Consider the following 22,208-nt stretch of genomic DNA (forward strand, 5'->3'; position numbering starts at 1 on the left):
TACGTTTTTTTTCATATAATTCAATAATTGTCACCCCGCATGGTTTGAGTCCAGGAAAGCTGAGAGCTGAGTATACGATGCGCTGCTGTAAACTTTCCTTATGTAAATGAAGCAAATCTGCATCCCAGGATGCGCTTTACTCTGTACACAAATAACTGAAAACCACAGGTTTTGGATTAGCTTTTTTTTTTAATGCTATGCATTTCTTCTGAAACGATCGCAATTAATTGGATGTCACTTACGCGACTTACATATCCCTAACCAGTTAGCCAACTGGGGAAAGTGGAGCATGCAACGTCCAGTCCAAGCCACGTTTCGTTTCTTTCGAATCTCCACAACATTGAGAGGCCGTTGCTAGGTTAAAATGCACAGTGAAAAAAATGTCACTACCTTTATTCGATCCTACAGTTTACAGCAAAACGCTCTACCACGAGACCACTGCAGCAGTTGCGAATGTGGGCAGGCTTTCTACTGCCTCGGGGTACTGTTGCTACCGCGAGTTACGGCGAACTGCAAAGAAAGTTGGTTGTAGTGCTGTATGGTCAGGAGTAATGACGATGTTAACTCAGGACAATATGGTGGCGTGAAGAATAGCCACGAGCGCTCCGAGGAGAGCGAGAAAGTAGTAGGTATGTACGAGGGCGAGTCAAATGAAAACCTTAAATTTGTAATAACAAATCGAAGTTTCGCGCCGTTAACCTGTACGTTGGTAAGCGTGCTACAAACAACGTGCAGAATGGCCTGTAGGTGGCAGCGTAGTGCAGATGCGCACACATCGTCGCAGTATCAGTATAAAGATGACCGCCCCACTTGCCACTTGCATCAGGGAAGAACAGTGTTCTGTTATTCGGTTTTTGCGTAGTGAAGGTGTGAAACCCATTGAAATTCATCGCCGAATGAAGGCACAGTACGGTGATGCATGTTTGTCACAGCAGCAAGTCTACGATTGGAGTAGGAAGTTCGCAAATGGTGTGACTTCAGTGGAAGATGCTCCTCGTCCAGGTCAGGCACAACGAGTTGTGACTCCACAGAACATTGCAGCAGTTGCAGCCATAGTAAAGGAAAACCACCGAGTGACACTGAATGACATTGCAGCATGTTTACAGATTAGTCATGGGTCAGCACACCGCATTGTGCATGATGTGCTCCAGTTTCACAAAGTGTCTGCAAGATGTGTGCCACGGCAGCTGACTCCTGAAATGAGAGAATGACGTGTAGATGCTTGTGAAGAACTTCTTCGGCTCTTTGAACGAGAAGGTGATGGCTTCCTTGCAAGAATCGTTACTGGGGACGAAACCTGGGTTCACTTCCACCAACCGGAAACGAAGAGAGCGAGCAAGGAATGGCGCCATTCCACATCAGCAAAACCAAAGAAGTTTCGAACAGAAACATCAGCAGGGAAGGTTATGCTGACTCGCTTTTGGGACGAAAAAGGCGTCATTTTGGAGCATTACATGCCTAGAGGGACCACTGTTACCAATGCATCATACACAGATCTCCTAAAAAATCATCTGCGGCCTGCAATCAAGTCAAAGTGACGTGGATTGCTGTCAGCTGGTGTCCTTTTGCAACATGACAATGCAAGGCCCCACACTGCGCGTATAACAGTTGCAACAATCACAGACCTGCATTTTGAGTGTCTTCCTCATCCACCATACTCGCCAGACCTTGCCTCAAGTGATTTCTACATGTTTGGACCACTCAAAGACGCAATGGGAGGAAAGAAGTTCCGTTCTGATGAAGAGGTACACCACGCGGTGCATGAGTGGTTGCGCGGACTACCAAAAGAATTTTTTTCCAAAGGAATTAATGCACTTTGTAAGCGCTGGAGGACTTGTGCTGAGCGTGGAGGAGATTACGTTGAAGAAAAGTAATACAGCTTTGTACCACTTCTGTACGATAAATAATATTTTAAAAAATATTTAAGGTTTTCATTTCACTCACCCTCGTAGCACTGGCTCTGACGAAGAGACGGATAGCAGCAGTTGATATCCGGACAGAAGTTGCAGGCAGTGTGTGACAGCGAATCTTCGGGAACAGATTACAGGAAGATGGATTGATACTTCTTAGAGTTGCCATGCGTCACTTAAAGCTTGCATCACACCACAGACAAAAGAGCATTGCTTGGTGTGGGGCCAGAGTTAACGGGGAAATTGAGTGCCATTCTGTATTGCTTAGCGACGAGTCTCGCTTGTGTTTTTGTGGATCAGACTGACACCAACGTGTCCTTAGACGAGCAGGTGAAAGGTCGCACGAAGCGGCGATTCCAGAGACGCGTACGAGTATCGCTCCGACGCCGGACTCGTGGTGTCGGGAACGACTGCACGCTGGTAATTATTGAACAAAATTTGGTAAATAACGGACCAGTTTTCTTGACGTAACACCTTCCAGTGTATATTGTCAAGAGAAAGGAGTTTCATGCGAAAAAAAGGACATTTCTTACAATATCATGCTCTCAAGCTGTGATATATTAGCAGATAATGAGAAGACGTCATCCTGATGGAATAGCTCCATATGAACGAAGTTTCATTCACATATTATAGGCCCTGTCCCTTGTTTATCGTCGTAATGAGAAGCCCATACGATTACGAACAGACTTTCGTGGATAATAATTTTATTATATTGTATACCCTCCCCCAGCTGCAATGTAATCTTCCAGTGTTGCTTAGAAACAATCATAGATATGTCGAATGTCGTCCTGAGAGAGTGTATACTGTTTTAAGGTACTTACATTTTTTGTTGCTGTTATTGGTGTCACCGGTAATGTACATCGGTTATATGAATGTCTGAAAGAACAGACACCACGTATTCATACAGTTGATACGCCTAGCTCAGAAACGGATCAACCTTCTCCAGTGCGGCTGCAAAAATACGTCCCCCCTCCTGTGGCAATCTCAGAGTAGCGAACGGGATTAAAATGGACGAGGGCTGTGGATAGCTGGAGCCCGATGGGATTGTGGATCGGCCGTGAGGCGTGCCGGGACCGTCCGCGCGTGCGCGATAACCCTGTGTCCCGGATAGCACAGTGGTTAACGCAGCCGCCTAGTAAGTAGGAGGTCCTTGGTTCAAATACCGGTCCGGTACACATTTTCACTCGTCGCCGCTGATTCGTTGTAATGTCCTGCTGCAGCTGAAAGGAGTGATCCCTTTCAATTTACATAACATGTACATCGGACCAAACGGTTTTTGTGCCAAGAAGAACTTAACTACCCAGCATTCAAATAACCATAGCAATCTAAACTCATACACACATGAGCAAAGGAGACGAAAAATAGAAAAAGGAGAAGAAAGGCACACAGAAAGGAGTACACGGAACACGAGGACAGGAGGGGAATACGACGCGTACTAACAGAAGATGTGGACGACCAAACAAAGAATGAATTTCGTTATAATTGAAATTAGTGAATAGAGATATGCAGATATAAAAATCAAGGAGAAATGTAGCAAAAACAAGAATAATAAAAATGGCAATTACAAAATAAGTGGAGGCAGAATATCAAAGCATAAGCTAATACAATCAATCCCTTTTCTGCACGATAGCAGTGGAGATACTATCGAAGACAGTGCTGCCAAAGCAGAGTTACTAAACACAGCCTTCCGAAATGCCTTCACAAAACAAGACGAAGTAATGTTCCAGAATTCTAATCGAGAACAGCTGCCAACATGAGTAACGTAAAAGTAAATATCCTCGGAGTAGTGAAGCAACTTAAATCACTTCATAAAAGCAAGTCTTCTGGTCTAGACTGTATACCAACTAGGTTCCTTTCGGAGTGTGCTGATGCATTAGCTCCATGCTTAACAATCATATACAACCGTTCGCTCGACGAAAGATCCGTACCCAAAGATTGGAAAGTTGCACAGGTCATACCAATATTCAAGAAAGTTAGTAGGAGTAATCCACTAAATTGCAGGTTCATATCCTTAACGTCGATATGCAGCAGAATTTTAGAACATATATTTTGTTCGAACTTTATGAATAACCTCGAAGAAAACGGTCTATTGTCACACAGTCAACATGTGTTTCACAGGAACGATGTTCTCTAAACCCAACTAGCTCATTTACATGAAGTGTTGAGTACTATTGACAAGGGATGAGTGCTATTGACAAGGGATTTCAGATCGATTCCTTATTTCTGGATTTCCGGAAGGCTTTTGGACACTCTACCACACAAGCGGCTCGTAGTGAAATTGCGTGCTTATGGAACATCGTCTCAGTTATGTTGACTGGATTTGTGATTTCCTGTCAGAGAGGTCACAGTTCGTAGTAATTGACGGAATGTCATAGAGTAAAATAGAAGTGATTTTTTGGCGTTCCCCAAGGTAGTGTTATAGGCCCTTTGCTGTTCCTTATCCATATTAACGATTTTGGAGACAATTTGAGCAGCGTGCTTTTGTTGTTTGCAGATGACGCTGTCGTTTATCGACAAATAAAGTCATCAGAAGGCCAAAACAAACTGCAAAACGATTTAGAAAAGATTTCTGAATGGTGCGAAAAGTGGCAGTTGACCCTAAATAACTAAAAGCGTGATGACATCCACATGAGTGCTAAAAGGAACTAGTTAAACTTCGGTTACACGACAAATCAGTGTAATCTAAAAGCCGTAAATTCAACTAAATTCCTAGGTATTACAATTAGGAACAACTTAAATTGGAAGAACACACAGAAAATGTTGCCTGCCGGAGTGGCCAAGCGGTTCTTAGCGCTTCAGTCTGGAACCGCGCGATCACTACGGTCGCAGGTTCGAATCCTGCCTCGGGCATGGATGTATGTGATGTCCTTAGGTTAGTTAGGTTTAAGTACTTCTAAATTCTAGGGGACTGATGACCTCAGAAGTTAATCCTATAGTGCTCAGAGCCATTTGAACCATTTGAACAATAGAAAATGTTGTGGGGAAGGCTAACCAAAGACTGCGTTTTATTGGCAGGACACTTAGAAAATGTAACAGCTCTACTAAGGAGACTGCCTCTTTTAGAATACTGCTGCGCGGTGTGGGATCCTTACCAGATAGGACTGCCGGAGTACATCGAAAAAGTTCAAAGAAAGGCAGCACGTTTTGTATTATCGCGAAATATGGGAGAGAGTGTCACAGAAACGATACAGGATTTGGGTTGGACATCATTAAAAGAAAGGCGTTTTTCGTTGCGACGGAATCTTCTCACGAAATTCACCAACTTTCTCCTCCGAATGCGAAAATATTTTGTTGACACCGACGTACACGGGGAGAAACGATCACCAAGATCAAATAAGGGAAATCAGAGCTCGTGCGGAAAGAGATAGGTGTTCATTCCCTCCGCGCGCTATACGAGATTGGAATAATAGAGAATTGTGAAGGTGGTTCGATGAACCCTCTGCCACGCACTTGAATGTGATTTGCAGAGTATCCATGTAGATGTAGAAATATAAGGCGTCAAATGGTATATCAGACTGCACGCACCCGCCCTCTACTGTCATAGGCGGGATTTGAAGAGCAAAAAGTTCCCATAAGCGCCGCGTGAAACAAGCACATTTTCTTTTTCGTGAATACAGTTAGCATTATCGTTTGTTTTTTTTTTTTCACTTCTTGCGTAATCGTCTACATCAGTCAACAACAATGATTAATTGTGTACAAGAGTTCCGTTTTACGTTTTCGCGTAACATTTCCATTATCAGCCTCACGGTGTAGCTGCCGATAACATTGTTAAGTTGGTGCCAGTAAGCGCAGCGCTCAGTTTATTGCTACTTGCAGGCGCCGTTTGAATGCCGCTTTGCTTCCCCTTACTTTAAGCACCACCGTAAAGCGGGCGTCCGGCCGAGACGTTCCTTTGTCTGTGGCAGTAACTTCTTGTCTAGCGGATGCTTCGAAGATGTTTCACCTGCACAACCGCAAGCACTGTACCGCATTGCTTTCCCACACAGACGAGAGGAACTACGTTCTGAGTCTTCGTTATGGTCGACAGCTAGTTGTACTTGGTGGAGCGGGACAGATGTAATATTACGAACATTAAGTGAAGTTGGCGTGAAAAATATCTTCTGTTTCTTGCATGTTCACTGTTTCTTCCACAAGCCGTCACCGATATTTGCCTCTTGTTCATTATTTCACTGAGTCACTTGGTAATCCGTTAATCTCTACATTACTGATTCATGGGAATAATTCTTAGTGACGTTTCACACACTCCTCCAGAAACGTTCCATAGCACACAAAATTACACTTGTGTTGAGTTAAGGTACCCATAACCAAAGATATTTGCTGAAAAACTGGCATACTAGAGGCTGTGCATGGGTCGTCTCATTATCAACTAGCGGACAAACCCGACATTGTCCGAGTGTTCATTTTCCCTATTTTCTGCTACAGAGAAAAACAGAAAATGAACTGTTTTTGTAGTGTAATACCAACAGTTGAACAAAGATCTCGGACACGCTTTCCATATAGTGGGCGAAGCAGCTTCGCTTGTATACAACGCGATTTTGTAAACGCCTCTATGGCTATGAAAGGCTATTGTATTCGTGTACAGCCGTTTGCGCTTCACAATTGAACGGTGTCGAAAACGCTGCCAGGCTCCATGGATTTCCTTAAGCTGACTCGGCTGTGGGAGTGTTTCGGTAGTAAAGAATGAAACTCCTCCCGCACAGGCCGTGAAGGCCCAAAGGTACCGACCGGCCGCCGCGTCATCCTCACGCCACAAGCGTCACTGGATGCGGATATGGAGGGGCACGTGGTCAGCACACCGCTCTCCCGGCCGTATGTCAGTTTCCGAGACCGGAGCCGCTACTTCTCAATCAAGTAGCTCCTCAGTTTGCCTCACAAGGGCTGAGTGCACCCCGCTTGCCAACAGCGCTTAGCAGACCGGATGGTCACCCATCCAAGTGCTAGCCCAGCCCGATAGCTCTTAACTTCGGTGATCTGACGGGAACCGGTGTTACCACTGTGGCAAGGCCGCTGGCGGTAGTAAAGAATAAATGGATTTAAATTTCATGCATGATGCGGCATTTTTAACACATGTCAGTGTTTGACATCGTATCTCCTGAACCATTGTAGGTAAGCTGCTCTTACCCCTACAGCGATTGTTGTCTGACAGTAAGGGACATGTGTGCAAAATGTGTTTGAAATCTGTCCAGTGGTTTAGGGGAAGATGTGGAACATACATACGAACATACATAAATACAAACATTTTTATAATGTGTACGAGGTGACAATTATTGAACTGTATGAAAAATAAAGTAAATTAGTTACAAACTACGACGTACACACACTTGATTCAACATGTAAACTTCACTACAGATATTCGGATTTAGGTTATGACATGTTCGATATGACTGCCATCATTGGCGATGATGTGACGCAAACGGATAGCGAACTTCTGCATGACCCGCTGAAATGTCGGCACAACGATCCTCTCGATGACCTCCTGAATGGCTGTTTTGGGCTCAGCAACGGATTCGGGGTTATTACTGCTCACATTGTCTTTATTACAGACCCACAGAAAGAAGTCGCTTGTGTTCAGATCCGGAGAATATGACGGCCAATCGAGACCCATGCCAGTGGCCTCTGGGTACCCCAGAACCAGAATGCGGTCCCCAAAGTGTTTCTCCAGGACATAAAACATTCTCCTGCTTCGATGGGGTCGAGCTCCGTCTTGCATGAACCACCATCTTGTCGAAGTCAGGGTTAGTTTGGAAAACGGGGATGAAATCATCTTCCAAAGTCTTCACGTACCGTTCATTATCCATCGTGCCATCAAGGAATATGGCTACGATTATTCCGTGACGACACTGCACATCATACAGTCAGCCGTTGAAGGTGAAGAGACTTCTCGATCGCGAAATGCGGGTTCCCAGTCCCCAAAGTGTGTGTGTGTGTGTGTGTGTGTGTGTGTGTGTGTGTGTGTGTGTGTGTGTGTGTGTGTTTCGTGCAATCTTAGGTGGAAGAAAAGCGAAAAATACACCGTGCGTTTAAATGAGGTTTACGGTGACTTAGTGGAGCACAGTAGCGTACCCTAAGAGCATAGTCGTTTGCTTGGCGGTCGTGTAAACACAAACGAGGATCGGAGTCTAGGAAGGTTGACAGCATCAATATATTAAAAATGTGTGGATTTTGGAACGCATGCTCTTCATAAAAGTCGTGTGACGCCGCGATATTTTCTGAGACTGTTGCAAGAACAGGTGAACGACTGTGTCTGAAAGCCTTGCAGAAGCGAAGATCCTTGGTCACTTGTTTCTTCTTGGTGTCATTTTTATATTCTAGGCCCGCTGCCTAGTACATGTCTTTTAAGGACATTCTGTAATTATAATTCCAAGTACGCCGCTAAGTTGGATTGTTTTTATTTTTACAGTAGGTCTATTTCGGTTGAATTGTCATAATCAGGATATCTGTAAGTAAATGATACATAGTTTTGGTACATTATTTCTAATTTCATTGGTAATTATTAAATGGATTCAATTATTTTATATTTGTACATACTTCTGACGGTATCGACATCCATGCTATATCGATGGTTGTGTCACTCTCTACTTGGTTGTTAGTTACGTTCCTTTGAATTATTGCTTCAAATAATTGTCAGATTGCGTTATTTATACCAGTATTTTCATGACTCTTTATTTGACAGATAATCCAACGATATTGTATGGTTACAGGCAGTCCTGTTTATCAGGCTGTTATTGAGGTACTGAAGTTTGCTTCTGTTACACTTTTTCTTTTAATGTGTGTTATGTCTGTATATGTAATTTTGTTTTTTATAATTGTAGGTATTTTTTAACCTTTAGTATTATTTACAAAGTTTGGTAGTCCTATTTTCTTAGTTATTAGTTATCTTACTTTTAGAAGAGAAATAACAACAAAGAAATGCTTAACTCCATTTATAATTGAATACAAACGAGTACAGTGGACTAAACACAACCTATACCGAAATTCGTGTACGAAAATAGATTACAGTGGCAGTATTCAGCGATCTCAAGTGGACATGCAAATAATAAGTAATAACTAAAACAAATATGACTACCCAAATTTGTAAATAATACCTACGATTATAAGAAAGAAAATCTACAGATGTAGATACAGCACATAGTAAAAGTGTAACAATAGCAAACATCAATATCTAAATAACAACCATGACAAACAGAACTGCTGTAACCATAGAGTATCGCTGGGTTATGTCATACTGTCACGAAAATACTGGTATAAAGAATGCTGTCTCACAACTAGTAAGTGATAACCAATCATTATTACCGAGCGAGGTGGCGCAGCGGTTAGCACACTGGACTCGCATTCGGGAGGACGACGGTTCAATACCGCGTCCGGCCATCGTGATTTAGGTTTTCCGTGATTTGCCTAAATCGTTCCAGGCTAATGCCGGGATGGTTCCTTTGAAACGTCACGGCCGACTTCCTTCCCCGTCCATTCCCTAATCCGATGAGACCGATCACCTCGCTGTTTGGTCTCCTCTCCCCAAAACAACCCAACAACCCAATCATTATTACCACAGTAGCAGCAAAGGAACGTAATCAACAAGCATATCGACAGTGACAGAACCGCCGATATCGCATGCATGTCAGAACCATCAGACGATGTAAAAATGTACAATAATGAAATCCATTTAATAAGTACACGTCAAATTAGAAATATTGTAACAAAATTATGAGCCATTTACTTACAGATAACGTGATAGTGACAATGCAGCCGAAACGAGTCTACTGAAAAATAAAATAAATCGAATTTGGCAGCGTACTTGGAATTAGAATTTTAGTGTTATACTGTTATTTCTCTCCCTGTATTTTTATTTACTTTCAAAGCTGTGACGGTCGCCTTTGCAGGCTGTAGAAAAAGAAACAAGAGCTCACTATCATTTTCCTTTTTCTTTCTCAATGTTCTCCCTTGCCGATCACACAGACTCGGTAGGCCTGACTGCTTTTCCTTCACGTGACTGTGTACGGGACATCCTCCTCTGGCATTACTTTTCCTCAACAGTAGTAGTCGATACCACAAATATTTTTCGAATTTTGGACGGTTCATTATTATCTCAGCTGTTTTTCTGGAACTTTCATACAATTTTATACACAAGCTCTTCCTTTTCAAGCTAAAATTTATGAAAAAGAATTACCTTACTTTCCTTGCGACAATCGATGTGCACTAGCTCCTAATGTACAGTTAATGTTTTTAGAAATATTTGAAATTACGAAATATTTGGCACACTTAAAATTTCTTTTATTAATTGCGCAATCTAGTACTGTCTATTACGTTTATTCCTGGATTCAGTTAAGAAATAATAATTGAACCTAATAGAAATTCATTTGTCAAGAAAAATTGTAAACCCTATGGAATATTGCTATTACCGCAGAGTGAAGTAGTAGTAAACGCGCCTCTGATATGAACGGACGAATTTTTAGTATTTTAGGCGAACAATGTAATTGCGGCTTTGTTAATGTGAAACTTTAAAAGACAGTGTGATATAGTATAATGTAAGACAATAAATTATCGTACAAACAAAAAATTCTTCAACGACATTCTTCAAAATTATTTAGATCAATTGAACTATGAGAACGTAAAATGTGAGAATTTCAGCTTCAACAATCAGACCCCTAGACATGAACTGGAGCCAACTGTGAGAGGAAAGATAAGTAAGAAGTTTACTGTAAATCTTACCCCTCTCGAATCTTCTGAAAAGACTTTACCGTAGTGGACAGTAACAACAACAAAGAAGGGAGGGCGTGATATATATATATATATATATATATATTCGGTATCTACAGTGTCACGTCTTTCAGTGTCACACAATTTTTTATTTTTGAAGGCGATCACTTAAGACTATTTCCATGGGTTCGCCCCTCAAATTTCTCCCTCATATCACAAAATTGTCGTCTGATGTAGTACAAACTGAAAAAATAAATTCCTTTTAAAGCACAGTTTCGTATATAATTTATATTCAAAACCTTACACCTGTTTCTCAGAACAAAGCCAACATCGAGAATACTTTACACAAGTTTAAGGGAAGAAATGCTTCCGATAATTATTACAGTATTTAAAGAACATCAAAATATGAACAGGCTGAAATGAACAAACAGTACATGAGACTGTGTTAATCAATTCAACTGTAAAAAGCTAAGGAGCATATTATTAGCAAAAGTGAAATGCCAAAATGAGCACTTCTCAATTTGGTGTAAATCAAAACAATCAGAATGGCTGAAAGAGAGCACAGTAACACGAGCCATAAACGAATAATAGCTAAGCAACTAAGCAAATAAGAGAATAGGCAAAAATGAGATGCCAACAAAATGAGCCTGCCCGAACTCCGTCGGCACTTATATACGGTTGCGCTCGTGGAGGCACCTCGCGGCCCGCACGCAACACGCGTGCCTGCGATCACAATGCACTCTTAGGGCTCGCGGCGGCGTCTAGCGGCCCGTACCCAAGTTGTGTGTTTGCTGTCACAGGTCGACCCTTAATCTATGATGACGATGGCCCGCCACCAGTCGTCGTACTGGAAATGGTTCGAGATAAAACAGCAGCGAACAGGCACTAGATATATTAAAAATCATGAAAAGATACGAACGAGATCTCAATGAACACTAGTTACACCCGAGAAACTCAGAGTTACACGCCTGCGTCTTCGTTTTGCATCTCGGCAACGTGGATAGCGGTACCCGCTCGAGTACTGTCTGTGATCGGCCAGTTTGCTTTGATAGCTGGGCAACTAAAAGGCGCCACTCAACTGTCAGTACCGGTCTCCCAGACTACAGGCGTGGGCCAGCGGCACGCAGATATGGGGAGTCAGCCGGCAGAGTGCCGGGGGGTCGGACGCGGCCGCTCCTGCGGTCATCGACTCCGCACGGAGGCAGGCGGACGGGCAGGGCAGGGCAGGGCAGAGTGGTGGGGGGGGGGAGGCACCCAGCTGCTGGTCCACTCCACTGTGCCGTGGGTGGGCGCAGCGCAGTACCTCCAGTACAGGGGCGTGCCAGCCGACCTTGACGTGGAGCTGTAACAGTTTCGTGACGTCACTTTCTGTTACCTCACGTTGAGGACCTATTGCCTTCCGTCAGACACAAAATAAGTTACGCAACGTGCTACGAAAGGTTCGACCAATAAGAGGCAAGACTATTGCAGCTTACACGCTACGAATGTATGCTGTTTGTACAGACGTCCTCTCACGGGAGCTGGTGACGGCGCAGCGTGTAAATCCACGTTGCACCACGCTGCGGAGCGTGAAATAATATATCTGGCTTGGCCAGATTTTTTGCCTCCTGGAGAGTAACGTGGCAAGTGCGATGCAGCACCTTCTTACGTCACAAGCAGAACGTAGATACCGCCATATTGTATGGCGATAAACGTCGTATTTGGTGGGTTTTCTCTCTTTTAAAGTATATGATATGAAAATAAGCTCTTTCAAAGCATCTGAAAATTGAGGATCTGTCAAAAACGCGTCATTTTAGCTGCGATTTATTAGTATTCGTTAAAAACAGTCTTGGTTGCAATATTAGTTTTTTTATTTTTTTTATTTTTCAACGACGCGTTTCGCCTTATTTAGACATCTTCGGGTTTACTTTTCTAGATGGACGCGAGAGGCACCAAGATCTGCATAACAGTACTGGCACACTGCGCTGTGGCGCCTTATGCTTACTACCTGAGCCCCCATCTTACTGTTACTCGCTTCTGTGAACGGGAACGCGTTATGCAGATCTTGGTGCCTCTCGCGTCCATCTAGAAAAGATAACCTGAAGATGCCTAAATAATGCGAAACGCGTCGTTGAAAAATAAAAAAACTAAAATTGCAATCAAGACTGTTTTTAACGAATACTGTTAAGCACTGGTTTGCTGTATGCCTCATATGGATTGGAAGAATTTCTGCGATTTATTGTAATAAAATCACAGGAAACGACGTGTAAAAGGTTCCCTGTAGTTGATGTTTTTCTGTTATAACTTGTGCGACGAAAGTAGCGGTTTCAATGCTTCCACGCAATAATAATTTATGAAAAGTCTGTCTTTTTTTGGCACAATTTGCGTATTGAATATCAAATAGCTTTTTTTTAAAAAAATAAAACCACCTTTTCTTGCTGCACTGCAGTTTATTTCTCCCAGACGTGTTTGGCCTTTTATGCTCTAAGGCATCTTCAGTGCGATCTAGAACGATACAGTTTTGTTTTGATATGTCTTACTTTTATACTATCAAACAATTCACGTCGCGTTTTTATATGTAAATAAGTGATATTACTTACAGTTCGTTGGCATCTGTGTTTCCTCTCATCTGGTCTGGAGGTCGCCCTACCATTTTATGTCCGAAACATGAGCACATTTTTTATATTTCGACCTTTTTCAGAATATAAAAATTTGCCAATATTACGGAAATGAAGTGGTGGTGCGATCTTCAGACCAGATGAGAGGAAACACAGATGCCAATAAACTGTAAGTAACATCACTTATTTACATATAAAAACGCGACGTGAATTGTTTGATAGTATAAAAGTAAGACATATCAAAACAAAACTGTATCGTTCTAGATCGCACTGAAAATGGTTCAAATGGCTCTGAGCACTATGGGACTCAACTGCTGAGGTCATTAGTCCCCTAGAACTTAGAACTAGTTAAACCTAACTAACCTAAGGACATCACAAACATCCATGCCCGAGGCAGGATTCGAACCTGCGACCGTAGCGGTCTTGCGGTTCCAGACTGCAGCGCCTTTAACCGCACGGCCACTTCGGCCGGCTAGATCGCACTGAAGATGCATTAGAGCATAAAAGGCGAAACACGTCTGGGAGAAATAAACTGCAGTGCAGCAAGAAAAGGTGGTTTTATGTTTTTTAAAAAAGATATTTGATATTCAATACGCAAATTGTGCCAAAAAAGACAGACTTTTCATAAATTATTATTGCATGGAAGCACTGAAACGGCTGCACACGCCCCACACCATTACGGAACCTTCGTCAGTTTGAACATCCCCTGCTGACATGCAGGGTCCATCGATTCATGAGGTTGTCTCCGTACCCGTATATCCCTCTATAGAATTTGAAACGACACTGTTTCAATCAGGCAACAAGTTTCCAGTCCAAAATTGGTGTTGACGGGCCCAGGCGAGGTGTAAAGCTTTGTATTGTGCAGTCGTCAAGGAATTTGGCTCAGAAAGCCCATATCGATGATGTTTCGTGGAATGGTTCGCACACTGAGACTTGTTGATGGACCAGCATTGAAATGTGCAGCAATTTGCGGAAGAGTTGCAGTTCTGTCACGTTGAGCGATTCTCTTTAGTCGTTGTTGGTCCCATTCTTGCAGGATCTTTTCCCGACCGCAACGATGTCAGAGATTTGATGTTTTACCGGATCCGGACATACCCGGTACACTCGTGCAATGGTCGTACACGAAAATCCTCACTTCGTCGCTACCTCGGAGATGCTGTGCCCCATCACTCGTGTGCCGACTATAATACCACGTTCAAACTCACTTAAATCTTGATAACCTGCCGTTTTAGCAGCAGTAACCTATCTAAAAACTGCGCCAGACACTTGTCTTGTATAGGCGTTGCCGACCGCAGCGCCATCTTCTGCCTGTTTACATCTCTGTGTATTTGAATACACATGGCTATACAAGTTTCTTTGGCACTTCAGTGTGCAACACCATATCTTGAATGAAAGTACGCCGTTTTAAGGCAATTACACTTTGAACACTCATCAAACACGCATTGTTCTTGGCAGGGTTCATTATCATTAAATGTAAGTTAATAAAATATCAGCGATGAAATCCGTCAAAAGATGTATGTAGACTTTAAATGTAGCGTAGTTGGTAGAGGAGCCGAGCTACGAAGCAAAGTGTAGGGTGTTCGTGTCAGGCCGTATCCGTTTTCTTTCTTTTTTTTTCTTTTTTCCGGAAATTCGCGTATTCCAAAGGGTTAAGGGACTTCTTTATTATATTAATAGGAATAGTTACTATGATATTCGATGTTGTGTAAATATAAGTGCTCTCTCTCTCTCTCTCTCTCTCTCTCTCTCTCTCTCTCTCTCTCTCTCTTAGGAGTGAGTTGTCCGATTTTTTGAAATTCTGTAAGCTAATGTGCTTACTGCCGCGCGGGATAGACGCGCCGTCTAAGGAGTCTTGTCACGGTCCGTGCGAGTCTTCCCTCGGGCATGGGTGTGTGAGTTGTCCATAGCGTAAGTTAGTTTAAGCTAGATTAAGAAGTGTGTAGGCTTAGGGACCGATGACCTAAATAGTTTAGTCCCATAAGACCTTCCCACAAATTTCCAAAATGTGCTTACTGACTAGACAACTTTCCATTTCGTCTTGTAACATGTTCATGGGTATTGAAGGTTTTTATTATGTTTATTACAAACAGAACAACATGACTAGCAGACGTGTAAGGGAGGAAATTTGCATTTTAATAGAGCTGACACAGGCATTTTCGTAAACAAATTGGAAGGCAGGTGCCGGTGGTTGGTTGGTTGGTTTTGGGAAAGGAGACCAGACAGCGTGGTCATCGGTCTCATCGGATTACGAAAGGATGGGGAAGGACGTCGGCCGTGCCCTTTCAGAGGAACCATCCCGGCATTTACCTGGAGTGATTTAGGGAAATCACGGAAAACTTAATCAGGATGGCCGGACGCGGGATTGAACCGTCGTCCTCCCGAATGCGAGTCCAGTGTCTAACCACTGCGCTTCAAAGTAGTTGGTTGGCTGGGTGGTTGTGTTGGGGAAGGAGACCAGACAGCGAGGTCATCGGTCTCATCAGAGTAGGGAAGGACGGGGAAGGAAGTCGGCCGTGCCCTTTGAAAGGAACCATCCCGGCATTTGCCTGGAGTGATGTAGGGAAATCACGGTGCCGGTGGAGAGGGCTACAGTCGCAAATCGGGGTAACTAGAACACCTCGTTTGAATCCGGCACTGTCTCTTCTGAGGTTGGATGTACAGTCCGCATCAACATTTGCTGTGTCGCCCCGCGTTAAGGACGCCTTATAACACTCCACTCCCTGTTCACGTCATCGGTGTCACACGCACTGTGCATCAGAGCGAACACCGTCAAAAAGTTCTGTAACTGGATTGACAGCTGAATGGTAACACCTGCTGACTTACAGTCTACTTCATGCGTATGGAGCTTGATGGGAAGTTGCAGGTGAGTGCCACTCAGGCGGGCGAATCAACGCAATGTGTGAACATGACGTGGCGCACTGTGGCGCTAAGCTGAATGTGAATTCAGATGTTAGATGGTGTTTTCTAACCAACATAGAAAAACAATCATCTCCCGTCCATAAAGAAGTTGAGTAACTGAGTTGTATGTACTCTCTGCTTCCGTCCAATATTGTTTCCTTTCATCGGTACATTGTTGTTGTTGTGGTCTTCAGTCCTGAGGCTGGTTTGATGCAGCTCTCCATGCTACTCCATCCTGTGCAAGCTTCTACATCTCCCAGTACGTACTGCAGTCTACATCCTTCTGAATCTGCTTAGTGTATTCATCTCTAGGTCCCCCCCTACGATTTTTACCCTCCACGCTGCCCTCAAATACTAAATTGGTGATCCCTCGATGTCTCATAACATGTCCTACCAACCGATCCCTTCTTCTGGTGAAGTTGTGCCACAAGCTCCTCTTCTCCCCAATTCTATTCAATACCTCCTCATTAGTTATGTGATCTACCCATGTAATCTTTAGTATTCTTCTGTAGCACCACATTTCGTAAGCTTCTATTCTCTTCTTGTCTGAACTGTTTATCGTCCATGTTTCACTTCCATACATGGCTACACTCCGTACAAATACTTTCAGAAACGACTTCCTGACACTTAAATCTATACTAGATGTTAACAAATTTCTCTTCTCGAGAAACGCTTTCCTTGCCATTGCCAGTGTACATTTTATATCCTCTCTACTTCGCCCATCATCAGTTATTTTCCTCCCCAAATAGCAAAACTCCTTTACTACTTTAAGTGTCTCATTTCCTAATCTAATTCCCTCATAATTAAAAAAAATATTTTTGCAGTTTCTCTTTTTGACCAACACAAGAGAAAAACATAACTGGTAGGAAACAGCAGCGATGACGACAGCGATTAACTTCTTTAATTTGAACTAACGTCAAATGAAAGTTTTCCACAGAGCGTCAAAGAGAGTACAAAATTCTAAAAAAATCCTCCCTCACGTAAAATGCATCTAATTCTTCCAAAAACTTTCCGTTTTAAATATTCTGTAACTACATCATCTGTCATCTCACTCGCTAAAATAAATTGTATCAATTGATAAAAATAATGTTCGTCATGTTAACAAGTCATTCAACATTCTACATTATTTTGTGTGTGTGTGTGTGTGTGTGTGTGTGTGTGTGTGTGTGTGTGTGTTCCAAAGGGACAAAACTGCTGACGTCATCGGTCCCTAGACTTCTACTAACTTACGCTAAGAACAAAACACACACCCGTGCCCGAGGGAGGACTCGAACCTCCGGCGGGAAGGGCCGGCCATACCGTGACATGGCGCTTCAAACTGCGCGGCCACTCCGCGCGGCAGACATTATTTAATAGACATAAATGAGCGTGTGCAACCTGTGATTAACATTAACTTTTACTCACATTGATGTAAATCGGGCTATACGTGCACATCATCTTAATAATAACTGAACAAACTTAGCACCATAAAAAGGAAATTCTACAATTCAAGTTTTGGTACTAATCACTGGCAATCTTGATGCAATAATTTAGCAACAGCCGTATGTATTGTAGAAATCTATTTTATTTTATGAACTTATATGTGCTACCAGTTTCGGCATTACATTGATGCCACCTTCAGGCACCACTCCTCATAATGGATCAACGAAGATAATCACTGATTGGTGATTGCAGAGATAATACGCTCGAGTTTCTCCGAGCAATGATGGCCTTCAACGCATCTGCATTACGCACGCGGCACGCCAGAAACTGCACTGGCGTCTTCTTACGCGAAGAAAAACATAGTTTTTTGTGGTTACGCAAGATACACACACATAATTCAAAACATAATGGAACTAGAATGAAATGTTTCGAACACAAAATTAGGTCGGGATTTAGGAAGTATCGCTAGTGCGATACTCAACGTGACCTTTTCTCACCCTGCGACCACGGGTGAAGGGCAACACATAGATTCCATATTCCTAGATTCCCGGAAAGCGTGTGGCACGGTGCCCCACTGCATGCTGTTACCGGAGGTCCGCGCGTACGAAATAAGTTCTCAGGTACGTTAGTGGTTCGAAGACTTTTAGAGTAATAGAACTCAGTACGTTGTCCTGCATGGCGGGGACTCATCGAAGATAGGGGTATCGCCAGGGGCGCCGCAGGGAAGTGGGATAGTCCAGAACACGGATCGTATGTGCTCTGGAGTAACAGGACCGCTCTCATTGTCTACGTGAATAAACGATGTGAAAGATAGCGTGAGCAGCGCTCCGTGACTGTTGTCTGTTGACGCTGTGGCGTACGGGGAGGTGTCCTAGCTGAGTGACTGCAGGAGGAATCAAGACCACTTGGCTCGAACTTTTACTTGTAACTAGGAATGGCAGCTTTGTCTAAATGTACTTGGTCTACAACTTTGCTTCCGCCGTTTTGCAATAGACGGCAGTAGCGGCCAGTGGGTTTCGGGTGGTTGGTCATAGGTGTAATACAATAAGCTTAGGCATCTGTAAACATAATACCATAAAAATATTAGTCGATTTGTGATTGCATCAAAGTACGTCAACTTACGTACCCATTTCTCGCCATTTGCGGGAAGTTTTAATTTTCTGCTTTAACATGAAGAAATCTGCCGCTGTGGCTCTTAAAATGCTGGGTAAGACCAATGGCGAGGGAACTATTAGTGGAATAACGTGCAGAGAATGTTTTCAACGCCTTAAGAACGGTGATTTTGCTGTCGAAGACCGGCATGGCGGTGGAAGACCGAACTTTTTCGTAGCTACTGAAACAGACGAAGACAGTCACAGGACATCATTATCGAAAGCAATTGATGCGTTCGAGTCCAGCACTGAAACACAAACGGCCACAATACAGGGATAGACACGTAAAGGTGATTTTGCAGCAGGTCAGTGCTCGACCCCATGTCGCAAAACTCGTCAAAATATACATGGAAACGTTGAAATGAGAAGTCCTGTCCCTCCCGCCGTATTCTACATACGTTGCTCTCTTTGACTACCACCTTTTTTCGATCAGTGGCATACAGTCTGGCTGACCAGAACTTCCGATCATACGAACAAGTGCAAAATTGAATTTATTCATGGTTCCCCACAAAAGACTCCCAGTTCTTCTACCACGGGATTCGTATGCTATCCGAAAGATGGGAGAATGTAGTGGCCAGCGATGGGTAACAATACGAATCATAATTTTTGTACGTTTTTCACAATAAAGCCCCGAACTTCGAGAAAAAACGGCGGAAGCAAAGTTGTAGACCTAGTAGGAAAATGTCCTTTTATTCGGATTAGTAGGAGGAATAATCCCGTAACGTTCGAATACAGCATTAGTAGTGTGTTGCTTGGCATAGTCACGTCGACTAAATATGTATCGCTACTATTGCAAAGCGACATGAAATAGATCGAGCGCGCAAGGTCGGTTGTAGGGAAGGCGAATGCTCGACTTGAGTTTATTGGGAGAACTACAGGAAAGAGTAGCTCACCTATACAGAAAAACGGGTATAGAAAAATTACGCGACCCCTTCATGAAGAGTACTGCTCGCGAGTTTTTATTATCCCCACTAGGTCGGATCAAAGACGAGGTTCTTCTCTTGAAACACTCTTGACAAAGTTTAGAGAATCAACATTTGCAGCTTACTGCAGAACGATCCTACTGCCACCATCATACACCTCGTGTAAAGGCCGCGAAGGCAACATAAAACAGGGCTCGGACTGAGTCGTAGAGACAGCCGTTTTCCCCTCACTCCATTAGCGATTGAAACAGGAAGGATAATAACTAACAGTGCGACAGGGCAGAGTCTGCCCACATCGTATGGTGGCTCGCGGAGCATGGATGTAGGTGTAAATAAAAGCTTCAATTGTCCATTTCTAGAACTCACAGGACTATCATACGACGTAGTATTACAGAGATCACACCAGCAGATCTCCATCCAGAATTCTTTGGTAATGCTCATCGTGTGACGGATTCTGTCTCACATGACTGAGCAGTTACTGCTTGCAACTTAGACTGTAGAGTGCCTTTGTCTACAGTAGCATTAGTAGTTTCGCTGTAGATACATGATGAGTACATTTCTTCTCTTAACATAAATCGTAACGAATCTTCTTTCTGTCTGTTTCAGAATCCAACACGGATACACATCTGTGACGGGCAGAGATTACAGCCAGAAGTAGTAGGTATGTTCGCCTGCTCCTTACCTTTAGAAAGCAGTATCTGTCTCATGTGGCAACGTAGTTTCCCCGCTTCGCTGTTGAATAATTGACTCTTGGCGTTCTTGTCGCGTCAGATTTGTATTCAGTTTCGAGCTTTCGTCGTCGCCTTCTTCTAGAGATTTCCGTGCGTCCTTAGATACTTCATTTAGTTGACCAGATTCTGCCATGGAGACATCACGAAGTCAGGTAACTTCAGCAAGGTCCGAGCAGGCACACGGGGGGAGGGGTTTATTAGTTATTGGGAGCTCCAACGTTAGGCGGGTGATGGAGCCCCGTAGGGAAATAGCGGAAAGGTCGGGGAAGAAGGCAGTGTTCACTCTGTCTGCTTGCCAGGGGGTCTCATCCGAGATGTGGAGGAGGCCCTACCGGCGGCGATAGAGAGCATTTGGTGCACCCGACTGCAAATTGTCGCTCATGTCGGCACCAATGACTCCTGCCGTCTGGGTTCAGAGGTCATCCTCAGTTCGTACAGGCGGTTGGCGGAATTGGTGAAGGCGGAAAGCCTCGCTCGCGGGGTGGAATCAGAACTAACTATTTCTAGTATCGTTCCCAGAACCGATCGCCGGCCGAAGTGGCCGTGCGGTTAAAGGCGCTGGAGTCTGGAACCGCAAGACCGCTACGGTCGCAGGTTCGAATCCTGCCTCGGGCATGGATGTTTGTGATGTCTTTAGGTTAGTTAGGTTTCACTAGTTCTAAGTTCTAGGGGACTAATGACCTCAGAAGTTGAGTCCCATAGTGCTCAGAGCCATTTTTGAACCAGAACCGATCGCGGTCCTCTGGTTTGGAGCCGAGTGGAAGGCTTAAACCAGAGGCTCAGACGATTCTGCGGAGATCTGGGGTGCAAATTTCTCGACCTCCGCTATCAGTTAGAAAACTGCTGCGGAAGCAAAGGGAACTTCACAGCAAACATAAACATAACCAAAGCCTTGCGGACAAACAAAAATTACGCGAAGCGAAATGTAGTGTGAGGAGGGCTATGCGAGAGGCGTTCAATGAATTCGAAAGTAAAGTTCTATGTACTGACTTGGCAGAAAATCCTAAGAAATTTTTGTCTTATGTCAAAGCGGTAGGTGGGTCAAAACAAAATGTCCAGACACTCTGTGACCAAAAGGTACTGAAACAGAGGATGGCAGACTAAAGGCCGAAATACTAAATGTCTTTTTCCAAAGCTGTTTCACAGAGGAAGACTGCACTGTAGTTCCTTCTCTAGATTGTCGCACAGATGACAAAATGGTAGATATCGAAATAGACGACAGAGGGATAGAGAAACAATTAAAATCGCTCAAAAGAGGAAAGGCCGCTGGACCTGATGGGATACAAGTTCGATTTTACACAGAGTACGCGAAGGAACTTGCCTCCCTTCTTGTAGCGGTGTACCGTAGGTCTTTAGAAGAGCGTAGCGTTCCAAAGGACTGGAAAAGGGCACAAGTCATCCCCGTTTTCAAGAAGGGACGTCGAACAGATGTGCAGAACTATAGACCTATATCTCTAACGTTGATCAGTTGTAGAATTTTGGAACACGTATTATGTTCGAGTATAATGATTTTCTGGAGACTAGAAATCTACTCTGTAGGAATCGGCATGGGTTTCGAAAAAGACGGCCGTGTGAAACCCAGCTCGCGCTATTCGTCCACGGGACTCGGAGGGCCATGGACACCGGTTCACAGGTAGATGCCGTGTTTCTTGACTTCCGCAAGGCGTTCGATACAGATCGCCACAGTCGTTTAATGAACAAAGTAAGAGCATATGGACTATCAGACCAATTGTGTGATTGGATTGAGGAGTTCCTAGATAACAGAACGCAGCATGTCATTCTCAATGGAGAGAAGTCTTCCGAAGTAAGAGTGATTTCAGGTGTGCCACAGGGGAGTGTCATGTGACCGTTGCTGTTCACAATATACATAAATGACCTTGTG

At 43.7% G+C, this 22,208-nt stretch overlaps 1 protein-coding gene and 1 pseudogene across 2 annotated transcripts in view; one reads left to right on the plus strand and one right to left on the minus strand.

The window, feature by feature from the left end:
* The window catches only part of LOC126198535 (uncharacterized), a 531,369-nt gene that overhangs the window by 244,952 nt on the left and 264,209 nt on the right, over nucleotides 1-22,208 (plus strand). For both annotated transcript variants that reach the window (XM_049934933.1, XM_049934934.1), the window contains exon 3: nucleotides 20,202-20,256. The gene's annotated coding sequence lies outside the window, so the exon portion shown is untranslated. The remainder of the gene's footprint in view (nucleotides 1-20,201; nucleotides 20,257-22,208) is intronic.
* On the minus strand, nucleotides 6,805-6,922 carry LOC126200037 (5S ribosomal RNA; annotated as a pseudogene).

This window comes from Schistocerca nitens, chromosome 8, assembly GCF_023898315.1.
Source record: "Schistocerca nitens isolate TAMUIC-IGC-003100 chromosome 8, iqSchNite1.1, whole genome shotgun sequence".
Lineage (NCBI taxonomy): Eukaryota > Metazoa > Arthropoda > Insecta > Orthoptera > Acrididae > Schistocerca > Schistocerca nitens.